At 34.0% G+C, this 14,870-nt stretch overlaps 1 protein-coding gene across 1 annotated transcript in view; it reads left to right on the forward strand.

Moving 5' to 3' along the window:
* Nucleotides 1-14,870, forward strand: part of LOC132117962 (uncharacterized) — a 49,977-nt gene that overhangs the window by 18,650 nt on the left and 16,457 nt on the right. Inside the window, exon 2 of the mRNA XM_059527365.1 lies at nt 13,969-14,151. The gene's annotated coding sequence lies outside the window, so the exon portion shown is untranslated. The remainder of the gene's footprint in view (nt 1-13,968; nt 14,152-14,870) is intronic.

Consider the following 14,870-nt stretch of genomic DNA (forward strand, 5'->3'; position numbering starts at 1 on the left):
GAGAGGTTTCTGTCCCTTCATTGAAAGTCTGTTCCACCAAATCTTTGATGCCTCTAAAACTTTATAAAGACGTCTTAAAAGTAATCCCCACGAATCGAGAAGTTTAATCACAAGAGGCCTGATTACTTTATGTTAAATTTAGCCTTTTATTCACAAATAAATATTGATCGGTGCACACAAATAGAGCTCATCAAATATGGTGAACACTCAGAAAAAAGGTACAAAAGTTGTCACTAGGGAAGTACTTTTTAAAAAGGTTCACTTTTGTACCTTACAGTATGTACCCCTAAAAGATGCTTCATTAGTACATTGAAGGTATATATCAATACCTAAAGAGTAAATAATTAGTACATAAATGGTACATAAAAGTACCTTTCAAAAGGGTAACACTGTCAGAAAAAAAAGCTGTCTCTTTAAAAGATATACTTCTGGGGCTGGATTCACAAAACATTCTTAAGAAGAAATTTCTTCTTAACTGCCGTTTTCTTCTTATTTTTTACATTTAGAATAGAGTTAAGAATATTTTGTTATTATCTTTTTTCTTAAGATTGTTCTTAAAGGGATACTCCACCCCAAAATGAAAATGTTGTCATTAATCACTTACCCCCATGTCGTTCCAAACCCGTAAAAGCTTTGTTCGTCTTCAGAACACATTTTAAGATATTTTGGATGAAAACCGTGAGGCTTGTGACTGTCCCATTGACCGTAACTTTATGAAGTGATGAGAACACTTTTTGTACGCAAATAAAAACAAAAATAACGACTTTATTCAACAATCTCGTCACTTCATAACATTACAGTTGAATCACTTCCAATTACCGACATGGGGGTAAGTGATTAATGACAAAATTTTCATTTTGGGGTGGAGTATCCCTTTAAGACTGAGAAGAGATGATGTCACCCCCCTCAGAGGACCCCAGATGATGCTAACCCTGAATCAACAAACAGAACTAACAAATATTGCTACAAGTGTGACTGCATCATATAATAATGTCTGTTAATAGTATTCATCGTCTGGTTGACTACGTCTTGTATAAAATTTTCAGAAAATTCCTGTCATATGCACATAAACTGACAGTCACCACTTATAAGCGACTACTAAATATTGTAGAAACGTAATTTTCTGTAAAGTTGCTTTGCAATGATTTGTATCGTAAAAAGCGCTATACAAATAAACTTGAATTGAATTTAATTGAAGTAAGACAAAACCTTAGAAGAATTCAAATTCTTGAAAATAATCTTCGTAAAATCATCGTAAATTACTTCTTAAATCTAGGACAGCCCCAGATTTTTCTTAAATCCCAAACAGTAAGAATTATTGAATTTATTTATTGGGTTATTTCAAATTAATTGATATATTTAAGCATTACAACAACAGCAACATATAATAGATAGGAGAACTAGAGATGTGTGTGTGTTTTCTTATGTGACAGCGATGACTGTTAATGTAAACATGATCGGTTAGCATTAGCCGATTATGTGATGCTACTTTTTGCTGACTTCAGAACTCAGTAGCAAGTCTAAAACGAGTCAAATAGGGAGCTTTAATTGAATGCTTTTAATTTGATCTTATAAATATGACATAATCTTTGGCAGTATACAGTGCATGTGAATGCAAAGTCCAGTAACTAATTATTAGCACTTTAAAAATAGGCCTACATATTAGTACTTAATTGGTATATAGTAGTACCTTTTGAAAAGGTCCTGCCCCAATGACAGCTTGTACCCTCTTTCTGAGATTTCACAGAAGTTTAAACATGTGAGATTTATGGGTTTGGATCAGCAAAAGGGGAGTAAATGTAAATTTTTTTTTTTTTTTTGATGAACTATCCCTTTAAGTCGTCGTTCCTTGAAAATGAGTGATCCGTTAATCACATTGAGTCAGTGATTTGATTCACTGGAATGATTCAGACTGATTTTGTGAACTGAATTAAATGAATCAAATAATTATTTGACAAAAGAGTGGTTCTTTGAATGATTCTCTAATTTCAGTGAAATTTTGGTTCGTTCCACACAGAAACTTTCATGTGATTTCAGACGACCTGGAATATAGCACTAAAGAGGTTTTCGACATTTTATGGTGATTTTAATCCTCTTTGAAGCCTGAAAGCTTCAGTACCTATTTATTAAAGACTCTGTATTTATACACTCTGTACTCATCCTTGTAATATATGTATTATATAAGGTTATTTTGTCATTCATAAACAGAGTCTGATAGCCCCTCCCCCTTCGTGATGTGATTAAAGCTGAGACTGTTGAGTGCATGGAGTGTGACATTTCACAATTTGCTTTTTGGGTTAAGTGCATCATTGGGGTATTTAAAGTGATGTCAGAGTATAGCACATAAGTACACGATTTGGGACGCACCTATTTGTAATTGCATAAAAAAGAAAGACAGATACAATTCTTTAAAAAATGACTCTCCTGTTTTAGACTGCCATGTTTCACCTTTGAGCAAAACACTCTAGATGGTGAAAATGGATGGAGGATTAGAGAGAAGATGAGATGAGGGTGGGGAAGGACGGTGGTTTGGGATCTGGGTTGCGTGTCTAACCTCGAGTAGGACCAATCCAGTAGCAGGAAAATGTTCGCAACAGTTTTTATCACTTCTATTCTCTTGAGTAACGCAACTCAATCATAGGTTTTCTAGGACATCTGTCTCATAAGTCTCTCTGGATAAAAAAACCTTTCTCTTGGAAAAAGTATTTGCTAAATGCTAAATACTACTACTGTTGCAATTTGACTGCAAACTGCAAGAGTTTGCATTTTTAATGTCAGTTAAACATGAAATTTGGTATAATTTAAAAGAGCCTTGGATCGGTAAGATTTGTAATTATTTATTTAAAGAAATGTATAGTTTCATTCAGCAACGATGCATTAAGGGTTAGTTCACCCAAAAATGAAAATTCATCCATCTTCTACTCACCCTCGAAGCATCATAGGTGTATGTGACTTTCTTCTTTCAGAATAATCCAATCAGAGTTATTTTAAATATTCTCCTTGCTCTTCCAAGCCTTTCAATGGGGGTAAGATGGACGAATTTTCATTCTCTGTGAACTAACCTTTTAAGTTGATCTAAAGTGACAGTAAAGACATTTAACATGTTACCAAACATTTCTAGTTCAAATAAAGGCTGTTCTTTTAAACTTTATAGTCATCAAAGAATCCACAAAAATATGAAGTAGCACAACTGTTTTCAGCATAAATGTTTCCAGAGCAGCTAATTAGCATATTAAATTGATTTCTGAATGATCATGTGACACTGAAGGCTGGAGTAATGATGCTGAAAATTCATCTTCCAATCACAGAAATAAATGACATGTTAAAATATATTCAAATAGAAAACACTTATTTCAATTTATAATAATATTTCACAATATTACTGTTTTTGATCAAATAAATGTGTCTTGTTGAGTATAAGTTACATCTTTAAATATTTATACTCGTTCAAATATCCTGCAAAAAAATCATGAACCTTGCAAACGTTCCCAAATTCAGCGACTAGATCTTCTTTTGAAGCACCTCTGCAACCTTGTAAACAGAAGCTTATTTCCCGATGGACTGATAAAAACCTGTGCTCCCTGACTCCTGGAAATTGCATAAAGCAGTCAGTCAGATCAGAACTAGCTCTTGCCACTGATGTGTGCAATCTGCAGCCAGTCAGCAAACGCTTTGTGTGCAGCCTATGGACGTGCCATCTGAGGCCAAAACTAGGTCAGACATGGCATAATGTTTCTCATAAATATTTCTTATTTTCCTTATCTTAATTGGTTTATACAGCTTTTATGTTATCAAATGTATTTTTGCCATTTGGTACAGGTGCTTAAAACACTGCATTCTGGATTGATGTGCTTCTGATAATCCCAATCCTGTAACTTCCCAGTCTGGAAACTAGCAGTGAATCTACAACAGATCTGAGCATGATGGATGATGTAGTCCACAATCTGTTGAGCTTCCGGCTTCTCTTACCCATTTTCTGAGAGCTGGCTATTTCTTGTGTCACAGCAGTTGTGAGTAGAGAGGAGGAGCAATGAATTATTAAATGAGCGGTGTTTGAGCAGAAATAAAAAACTGCCTTCAGAAGTGTGAAAATATTGCTCATCAACAGGGAAAAGGATGCATTGTTTTGTATTAAAGAAACACTGTGTGCTGCTAATCTACAATAGGGGTTTGTGAAAAAGGTTCTCGACAATAATCTATCATCCATCCAGTCATAGTATTGTGATTACATCTGAATCAGTGTAACATATGTATATTATCAATATTTCATTTTATTTATTTTTTCTAAAAAAATCTTAAAACTTACATTTAAATAAAATATTACTTATATATACTTTATATTATGTAGTTTATTATTTTTATGAAAATGTAAAGTTTAAATTAGATTTTTTTTTTGCTTTTTCATTTTAAAATGCAATCTTTAAACTTGAAATGTTACACTTTTAGTTACATTTATTTTATTCAAAAATATTAAATATATATAAAAAGTATATATGTAAATATTTATACAATTTTAACATTTTTATTATATTTATTATGTGTTTTTATTTTAAAATACAATTTTTACATTTTATTTTTACAATTTGAATTTTTGCCTGAATTTTAAAGGAATCTGAATTAATTATAAAATTAATGATGTAAATTATTCTTTCTTATTTTACTGTTTTTATTTTTAAGCTTAAAATTACATTTTTGCTTTTATTTCTGAAATCTTAAAAAAATAATTTACTGCTTTTGATTAGAGAGATACTTTAAAAAAAATAAACAGAATGTTTTTATTACATTTTCAAGTTCTCTCATTTCTTTAGTATTTGTATTTTTTGTACATTTTCATAAAAAAGTAATTTCTATTATCTTATCATGATTATTTGTTTAATATATTTAAATAATTTAAATAATAATTTAAAATGTATTATTTTAATAAAATGTAAATAAATGTAAAAAAATTTTTTTACTTTGTTTAAAATGTCATTTATTCTCTGTTTTTCATTTTGAAACTTTATGTTTCCATTTGCTTCTGATTCTTATTCTTATAAATATATACTTTTAAAGAGTGAACAGCAAATTATTACAAGTGAATGTGGCAAATGTGCTTGGGATTTGAACCTTTTTCAGTCTTTGTGCACTACAGCTCATGGTTTCAACTACTGCACCACATCTCCTAATAAATCATTTCTACTATAAAACAGTTTTCAACTCTAAAACTATTTCTTTTCTACACCAAAGCATTTGGCACATACATAGCAAGTGTTGATGGATGAAATGTAAACTACCGATGGCCATTTTTATGACTTATTTATTATTGATCTACTCATATAAAGTGCAAACACACACTCCCTGTGGCTGTTACTCCGAGTGCTTCTGCTGCTGTAATGATGCCGAGGGGTCGGATACCAAACAGGACTGTTGATCTACAGATTAATCACGGATCACACACTTCTGCATCACTGATACTAAAGCATAGGGAAGGGATGTATCACTCTCTCGCTCAACATGCTGCAGACGATGGCTGTGATAGAGAGAAAGAACATGTCCATGCTCAAATAATGTTATGGAGAAGTGTGCAGAAGCCTCAGCAGAAGCAGGTCTGACTAGTTTAGAGTTAAGACGCTTTATGAGAAGTTAAGCACTGAAATCATTTTAATCTGCTTTGAGCAGACGTTTGATACTTTAGGACATTTGGAGACAAATTCTGTCAGAGTCATAAAAATCCCATTTGGGTGTTTTTACAGTGTACTTGAGGCGTTTCGACCGTCTTCAGACTATTATGAGAAGACCTAAATGTGTTTACTGATGAAGTCTACAGTGACTGTAAACTTCAAATAGCTGGAGAGCAGAAAACTTCAACAGAGGTATAGTATTAAACTTTTAATGACAGTCATGGGTGTTCAGCCCGTGTTTGGGAAGTTCCTTTAACATTGTGTTTGTCAAGATGCATCCATCTATCCAGTGTAGGGTCACAGAGATGCTGGCACATAGAATAGAGAGAAACTGTGCCTGCTTTTTCAGCTTTGTTCTGGAACTATTTGTTCTACCACGAGGTAAATCACAACATTGCAAACTTTGATTTGAGGGAAAAAAGCATTTGAAAATCAGACAGAATGGTACCAGATCTACAGTCCCATGAAGCATTGCGAATGAAATAATCTAATTAAAAATAAAACAACTGACAGTGTAAGTTTATTGCAAAAGATGTGTATGTACAGTATGTATTGTGAGATTATCTTGTCTCGGTTCTCTCATGGGTGAAGTTTTTGCAGAACTATAGATTTTGAATGAATGAAATTTGTGAATGACTGAATTTACACAGAAAGTAATAATAATAATAAAAAAACAGAATAGCCTATATAACTGAGTCAAAAACATTTGTAAACAATAGTGTTTAACTTAAACAAATCAGACTTTCAGTTCAAACTACAATGTAGTATTTTGTCACACAACCTCACACTTTCTGGATAAAGTAGATTATTACTAGAACTGCTGCATATGAAAACAGCAGTGCTGCTGGCACGATAGTGAAAAAGAAGTTTAGGAATAGGCATGTACACACCGTCTTGGAACGATCACACATACTAAGAAAAAAAAATACAATGAAAATAATCAATGAATGAACATTAGAAAATGCTACAGCTATTAATTCCGGATAAAATGGGATTAACTTTCACAGGTGAGAATTTGAGGGTTTGTGTTTCATATAACTAGTTATGCAATATTGCCTAACATTAATAATAAACTGAATCCTGTGAGAATCAGCTGTTGAAGTAAATTTCAGCTTTGTCCATTTCAATATGGTTGACAGCTTTTATTTAGTGGCCAACAACAACAGCCTTTATTGAGGCATCTGTATATATATATGTGTGTGTGTATATATATATATATATATATATAAATATATAGTTCTAGGTGGTTGCTTGGTATTTCAGTCAGGAATTTCTGGAAGTTAAAACCTATTAATTTTCTTCATAGTGGAAATGTTTTTTTAACTCATAAACCATAGTCAGACCTATTGTGAGTTTTGAGGTTGTTAATAGATGCTGTGGTTTTGTTAAAGTCGTCAATCTGTATTTATCAACTTTTTTTTTAAATAATAGTGTTCAACAGTGGAATTCATGGTGATAAACTACATTACCCATGATTCTGCAAAGAAATCAAACAAATCCCACCAAAACAACAACAAAAAAAACACTTTAGTGCTCATCCACTACCATGACACACTACAGTATATATGCATAATTTGCAATAATAATAAAATATGTAGTTTATATATACATCTTTAACTCAGTTTTATATGAATCTGTTTTTTTATTTTGATGATGTCATTTGCAATGTTTCATGGGATTGTAGTTCTTTAAAGCCGTTAAGTACCTTTGTGATGTTTTGATTCACCTCGGTGCTGGTTGATTTGGTTTGTGACGTTTTAATGAACTCTTTAATGAAGATGTTTTTAATCCCTACAGGAAAACGAATGAGCAACCACTATTACATTCGACATAGCATCCAAATCTATACTGATATTCAGACCTTTAAACAAGCCTCAAATCACTCCTTTAGTGTAAGTCTGGGATTTTTTCACCTGATTCATAATGTGTCTTGGGAAAGTACATAATTATTTAAATATAGGAAAGGTTATAGTTAATGCATAATATGGGGTTTGTTTGCATCACTAACACTAAGCAATAGTGATATGAAGCTTTCTGGCAAGAGAAACCATGACCTATAACTGCTGCCAGCATGATGAAATCAGTTGATTCAGTAAGTGTTAACACACACACATGGTCTTGGTCTAACAATAAAAACTGTCATACTGCACTGCTCTTACGAAAAAGAAGTTTATTCAATTAACTATTAGTGTACTTCCTTTAAACTAAAAATGGGAAAGTATGGTTTTAATTTACTTTTTATGTACTTCTCAGAAATATACTTAAAATGACATTTAAGTATACTTGACTTATACTTACAACTATACTTGTGCTCCTAGAATCTGTGTTTTCATTATTATACAGTAGAGGGCGCTAGTACACATCTTCTGTACAGAATTTCCACACAAAAAAACAAGTTAAGAAGAAAAAGAAACACCAGATACTAACACATGTAATCTAGCAATGTAATTGTAATCTTTGTTTAAAAAAGAACGCATGAAGCTTGAATAAAATGTTTTTGTTTAAAAGCATATACCCAGTTCTTTCTTTGGATGTTTTGTATGTTCAGATATATTTATACAAAATAGATACAAATTAAAACCTAGGGACATAGTAGTATACTTAAAGTATGATGTAAAGTTCCCTTAAAGAAAACTTATGAGTATACTTGCAGTATAAAACTACTAAACTGGTAGTTTACTGAGACTATTCTTCAAAGTGTACAAAGTATTTAATTAGTAAACTATCAGTATACCTATAAGTTCACTTTTAGTATAATTGCAGGACAAACTACAAACACAGAGGTAAACTAGTTGTGTACTCAAAGTTTGCTACTGTTATACATAAATTATACTTAAAAGTATACTTTTAAATACTAGAATGTGGGCCAATTTAGTCCCAAGGAGTATTGAAACAGTACACTTACAAGTATACTACTTGAACCCTGATATTTGTATACTTGCTACTAGGGCTGGGATAAATGATTATTTTTTAAACGATTAATCTAGCGATTATTTTTTCGATGCATCGATTAATCTAACGATTAATTTTTCAGACCGATTTGATTTCGATTATCTCCCCATTAATTGACTACTAACAATTTATACATGTTGATTTACATATCTGAATGAAAAAAACATCAATTCCTTAACATTGCAATATATGTTTATTGCTCTTAAAATTACAAAAAAATAAAAGACTGACTAAGAATGCATTACTTTGCACTTGTATAGAGATAGCATTCAATAAAACCTTGAAAACACATAGCTTACTGAAACAAGCTTACTGAACACATAGGGCCTAGCTTACTGAAAAAAGAAGTTCTTTCATGTAGTTGTTGTTATTCTTTCAAATAACAACAACTTGATGTCTAGTATTCAATAAAAAAGGTCATCCAAAATACTTGTTTAGAGCAATTGAAAGAATACAGTATGTAAATTTAAACTTGAGGGCTTTAAGCTAATACAGAGAGTGCTTTTACAAAAAAAATAATAATAATTAACAGTGGGAGCCAGCAGCCTGTCATGGAGAAAAAAAATCTCCGAATGCTCCACGTGAAACTTTGGCGTTCCGCCCTTTTTCTATCGTGTCTAATGATTTTGGTTAATATGCACAAGGGAGGGAGAGAGCAAGAAGCGCTCGTGTAGTTTGAAGACTGTGAGTGCGCGAGCGCGCGTGAAACTTTGGTGTTTCGCCCTTTTTCTATCGTGTTTAATGATTTTGATTAATATGCACAAGGGAGGGAGAGAGCAAGAAGCGCTCGTGTTGTTTGACGACTGTGAGTGCGCGCGCAGCCGGGGCTCTCTCTCGTACGCGCCCTGTCACTGTCACTCACCGATCAAATAAGGCTTTTACAGCCGCCAAAAAAAATGATCAATGCAGAAAAACCCATGGATTGGTTATATAACGTTGGACAGAATATTGATCCGGCCATCACGTATATTCAGCGCACATAAAGTAAACGTTTTGCAAACGTTTTTTAGAGAAATAAAAACAGGTCGACGAATCGATGCGCATATTTTGCGTCGACGTATTTTTTGCGTCGACGTCATCGATGACCTCGACGCGTTGTCCCAGCCCTACTTGCTACATAAATTATATTTAAAAATATACTTGAACTTTACTTAAGTATACTTAATAAAATAAACTTAAAGTAAACTACTTTTAGGTAAGGGTGGTCAAAAGTCCTGTCCTGTCCACCCGTCAACCACAAGAGTCCAGATGGTCCTCTTCATAAAACAGTGCACAGTGTAAACACACAGGCCACGCTGGGGAGGTGTTAAATGCTCTACTGTCTGCAAAATAGCCAAAAGCAATGGCTCACCCAGTTCTGAAATGTCGGGGTCAGTCTGGGACTTGTTCTGCAGTCTCTCTGAGGATATGGATTGAGGGGTTTTCCGCTCTCATAATGGGATTTATCCGCATGGTGAGCTGAAAGATGGAGAGAGGGATGAAGGAAGTATGAGGAGCAGCGGGAAGCTGAACTCCCTCATTCTCACGAGGGCTGTTATGATGGCTGCAGATGGAGTTTAGTTGTCATATTAGCAGGGTGTCGAGTGCATGTGATGAGCTGCACGTGATTCCACACCGAATCCTCCCAAAACAACAGCGGCTTTGAAGAAGGAAAGAGCTTTGTGACACTGTGGAAAGTTTCATGTCACAGCTAAAAGACTGCAAACACTACAGCTCTGTTACAGAGCCTCTAATTTGAAACTTTACTGTTTATAGGCAAAATACAATCCTAGGTAACATGTTCAGGATAAAACGTTGTGGGAACGTTGTTTTGAGATGTTAATAAAAGCTTTAAAGGTTTTCTTGTTGTGATTATAATGTTATTTAAAGGATATACTGTAAAAACGCTTCTACTAATGTTATTTTTACCCAAATATAACGTTATTTCTAAGTTTATCTTAATATTCTAATTAGAACGTTATTTAAAGGTTTTAAAATGTTTCTTATAACATTCTACTAACTTTTATTTACTGAACATATAACATTATTTGGATGTTTATTTTTAATATTCGTACATATTTTACGAAGTGGCTCATTTGTATTCGTATAACCTCACTCATACAAATTCATAAAAGTTTTGCTAAATCGTAAGTATTTTATGAGTTGCGCAATTCGTATGAATTTACAAATGACCTACACCTAACCCTGCCCCTAAACCTACCTGTCACTGGGGTCTAGACAAATCGTACAAAATCGTACGAGTGAGGTCGTATGAATTCGCAACCTTGTAAAATACGTACAAGTTGATCGTGAAATAGCATTGTTTTTTTCTTGTCATGATTAGAACATTATTTAGAATGTTCATCAAGTATAAATAACATGATGAGAACATTCAAAAAATGTTGTTCTAAGAGAACGTATGAAAACTTATATTAAATATTAATCAAGTTGTGAGAACTTTACATAAACATAACTTTAAGAATGTTCTGTAAGCTGGGGTACATGAAGAAAGCTAGCTGTTATCATTGGCATTTATCTTAATGGGAGTTGCTCATTTCTATGGAAGGGTGGGACTGATCTTTTTGCTAATTGTTGAAATGTTTTTGAGCCAACCATCTAATTACTATGGAGCCATGGGAAAATTATGTCATAACAATGCTGATTGGTTAATGGCACCATAAGAAAAAACTGAAGTTTATGCTAATGCTTGCTTATAGGGGAAGTGTGGCAATGCTAAAAAAGGCAATGCATGCTTGCTTTTTTATGAATAATGATCTGATTCTAAACCAGTGTTAGCATGCTTCTAATCAATACCATTACTCTAATAAGAACAAAAATATCAGTCACAATCATACTGTATATTGGGGCAAAACAGTACATGAATTACTTTTCAATGCTGAATGAATTGATTAAATGAACAGATTAAAGAATAAGAAAAAAAAAGGTCTGTAATCCTGCGGCGAGAGTCGAAAGAAGCGTTGGGTCGCTCCGCAGGCCATTAAAGGATGATGTGAAGTCAGGTTTGGGCAGGGAGGGAACAGCTCGTCTACTTCAAATGTGATTACAATGATGCAGCGTGAGCGTGCGCATATATTCATATGACGGGATTTAGATTGCATTCACCTTAAGGGACTAGGATTGCTGCACATAATAACAGTGCATACTTTATTTACTAGTGAAGTGTGCCTCAGAAACAATGTACATTTACAGTAATGAGACTTTTGTCATCGAGAAACATTGTCGTTGATTTCCATCTAAATAGGGTCGTTGTTCATAGTTCAGACCTTTTTTTGTGGTTGTATATCTTTAGATGATGCATTTAATGCCCTGAAAGTGCAGGTTGAAGCATAAAGAAAGCTTTTTCTTCTGTGGTAATTCAGAGAAAATGCACATAGCCCTGCTACACACTGCAAACTTGCCATTTCCTCTGTGCAAAGATATGCAAGCTTAATCACACACACTCAGATTAAAGTGTGTGTGTGTGTGTGCGTGTATATATGTTGCGTTTGTGCGTTCATCAGCGCTGCTATGGTGAGAGGTGGGAACAACAGAGATGTACGAATTGTTGCTAGAGAAACCTTCCCATGGGGAAACACTGAACAACACACTCAAAATACTTTGTTCGAAGCTTGATACCGAGTCTGGTTTTTTATGCCTCCATTTATATAAATACTCTCCTCGTTTCTTTTCTTTCGTCTTTAGCTGCAGATTCTCCTCGGTCCATTCCGACTGAATGTTTAGGAAATGTGCTGAGAGCAGCATCAGATGGAGGAGAGAGGGAGGGCGGATGGTGTTGAATTTTTCTGGGGTGGTAGAAGGATGCATTGATATCTTTGAGAATGCGAAAACAGTGTTTATCTCACAGATTCTTGTTTTATCAACCATCCGCACACACGCATGCGTTTCACACCCACTATCATAAAAATGGTGAACGCTTTTGGGTTTCCATGACCTCCTTTCCCGAGTCTTTGTCATATCCCTCTCTCGCTTTCTCTGTTTCTCAGACTAATCCTGAGTGTTGGCCACATTTCTCCTCTGGCTGCATTAGTGTCATTCTGTGTTTTGTGTGTGTGAGTGTGTTTAGAGGGGAAAGCTCAGGCCATCTTGAAAAACTGATATTTGATCTCGTGTGTAAAGGAGAGGAATGGGTCCAGCTAGCTTCACACCAAACATCAACACTTCTCTCTTTAGTCTGTGATGTATGATGGATTTCTTCATATGCCAGGCTGGCATTTTTAATGACATGATGAAAAATGTCAGGGGCATATATATATATACTGTAAATATATCAAAACTTAATTTTTGATTAGTAATATGCGTTGCTAAGAATACATTTGAATACATACTTTAAAGGCCATTTTCTCAATATTTAGATGTTGTCATGGGTCAAAGACAAAAAGGGGGTTTAAGGCAAAACAATAAGTTTAATACAGACATGTTGTTTGCTGCTGAAAACTTGTATTGTCTGGTTAGGATACAGTATAATATCACAGTACTTATATTACTGAATGGTCATGTTGGTATTTTAATAGTACTTCTAAGAATACCATGCCAAAATGGACGTTCAAAAAACATTAGCATAGCTCGAGGAGAGAGTCATAGATAACACAGCGACTTGTCTTTGTACATGTATTTATCTTAATGCTTGAATGTTGACTGAGACTTTAGCTTAGTCGCGGTTAGCTTAGCTTTGCTTGTAGCTAGTCTTCATATTTTCCCCACAGACGTGCCTCAGCAGAAATATTAAACTTCAGATTTAATCCCAGGCATTACTGTACACAGAGAGAGATTAAACGCCAGACATGACTGTCACTCATGAGTGCAAGCAATAAGACACTTTAGCTAGCAACCGGCAGAGGTAGGCTACTTTTTTTAATTTGAGTCAGAATACTGGTTTTAAAACATAATTCTTTCTCTTGCTCACCTTTCTTCTTGCTGTAGGTATATTGGTCAAATCAGTTGAGCCACATAAAACAAATGAAAGAATGCACAGCAGAATTAGATTAAACATGAATAAATAATTCTTGCTCCAAACCATAAACTTCTAAAGCGACAAAACCAGCCTTATTTATATGTTACATATTTATTTGTAAATGTGAATTTTCATTAAACAGTTTCATATTGTGTGAGACACTTTAATGTATTCATTCATTTGGTTGCCAATCTAACATGTCAAAAATAGAATCTATTAATTACTATATTATAAATCTGTCATTATTAGCATAATTGAGTATCTCAGTGTAACTTGTTCATTTATTCATATCAGTTTTCTTGTGTTGTCATTCATTAGTTAAATCAGTTCTGTGTGCTGTGGGCCTAGTGGTAGCTTCTGATCTGATCTTGTTTGTGTTATCTGTGTGTGTGTGTGTGTGTGTAGGTGCCCCGGACGAGCCGTACGGCAGGACCTGTGTGTGTGTGTGTGTGTGTGTGTGTGTGTGTGTCTACAGCTCAGTGGAATGATTTCAGATCTCCCCAAGGTGCTGATACTGGGGGCCATCGCCGCCGCCTCTGCCTTTGTGGTCACCATCCTTATCGTCTTGGTATGTGTGGGGTGTCAGAGGTAAGTCTGACAAACATCTGGTTTAATGTAATGGTGTAATGGTTTTTATACTGTACAAACAGAATTATACTGTATTTTATATCCTCTAACCCTACACCTCACAGAAAACTGGCCATTTTTGAATTCCAAAAAACACTGTCTAGTTTGTTTAAAGCCATTTGGTTTTTACAGGATAAAGAACATGTCCTCATAAACCATGTTTAACTTGTAATACCCATGTCATACACACTTGCGTCCTCATAAATCGTATAATATACCAGAACACACAGACAAACACACACACACACACACACAGACTTCAAACATCTTTTATCTAAAGCACTAGGGCTAAGAACAAATTATTCACCGTATTCCATATATTTTTCAAAAAATATATATTTATATTCCTATTTAATCCATAATTTTAAAAGATAAAAGGTTGCTCTATTTAAATGTGTCCTTCTTACAGTGTAACAATTAAGCACTGAGTAATATTAATTAATAACATGTAGTTACTTTATGGGTTAGGGTTTGGTTTAGAGTTTGCTACATGTAGTATACTGTATATATATATATATATACAATTATATATAATACATATTATAATACATAATACATATTATAATTATATATAATACAATTTTGCATTGTATATTTTATTTGAATTTAAGTTCATTTATAGTGATTCATGACCATAACAGGACAATGTTCATAAGGCGAATGAGCCTTATTAATAACTG

Source organism: Carassius carassius, chromosome 37 (genome assembly GCF_963082965.1).
Source record: "Carassius carassius chromosome 37, fCarCar2.1, whole genome shotgun sequence".
In the NCBI taxonomy this organism is placed as follows: domain Eukaryota; kingdom Metazoa; phylum Chordata; class Actinopteri; order Cypriniformes; family Cyprinidae; genus Carassius; species Carassius carassius.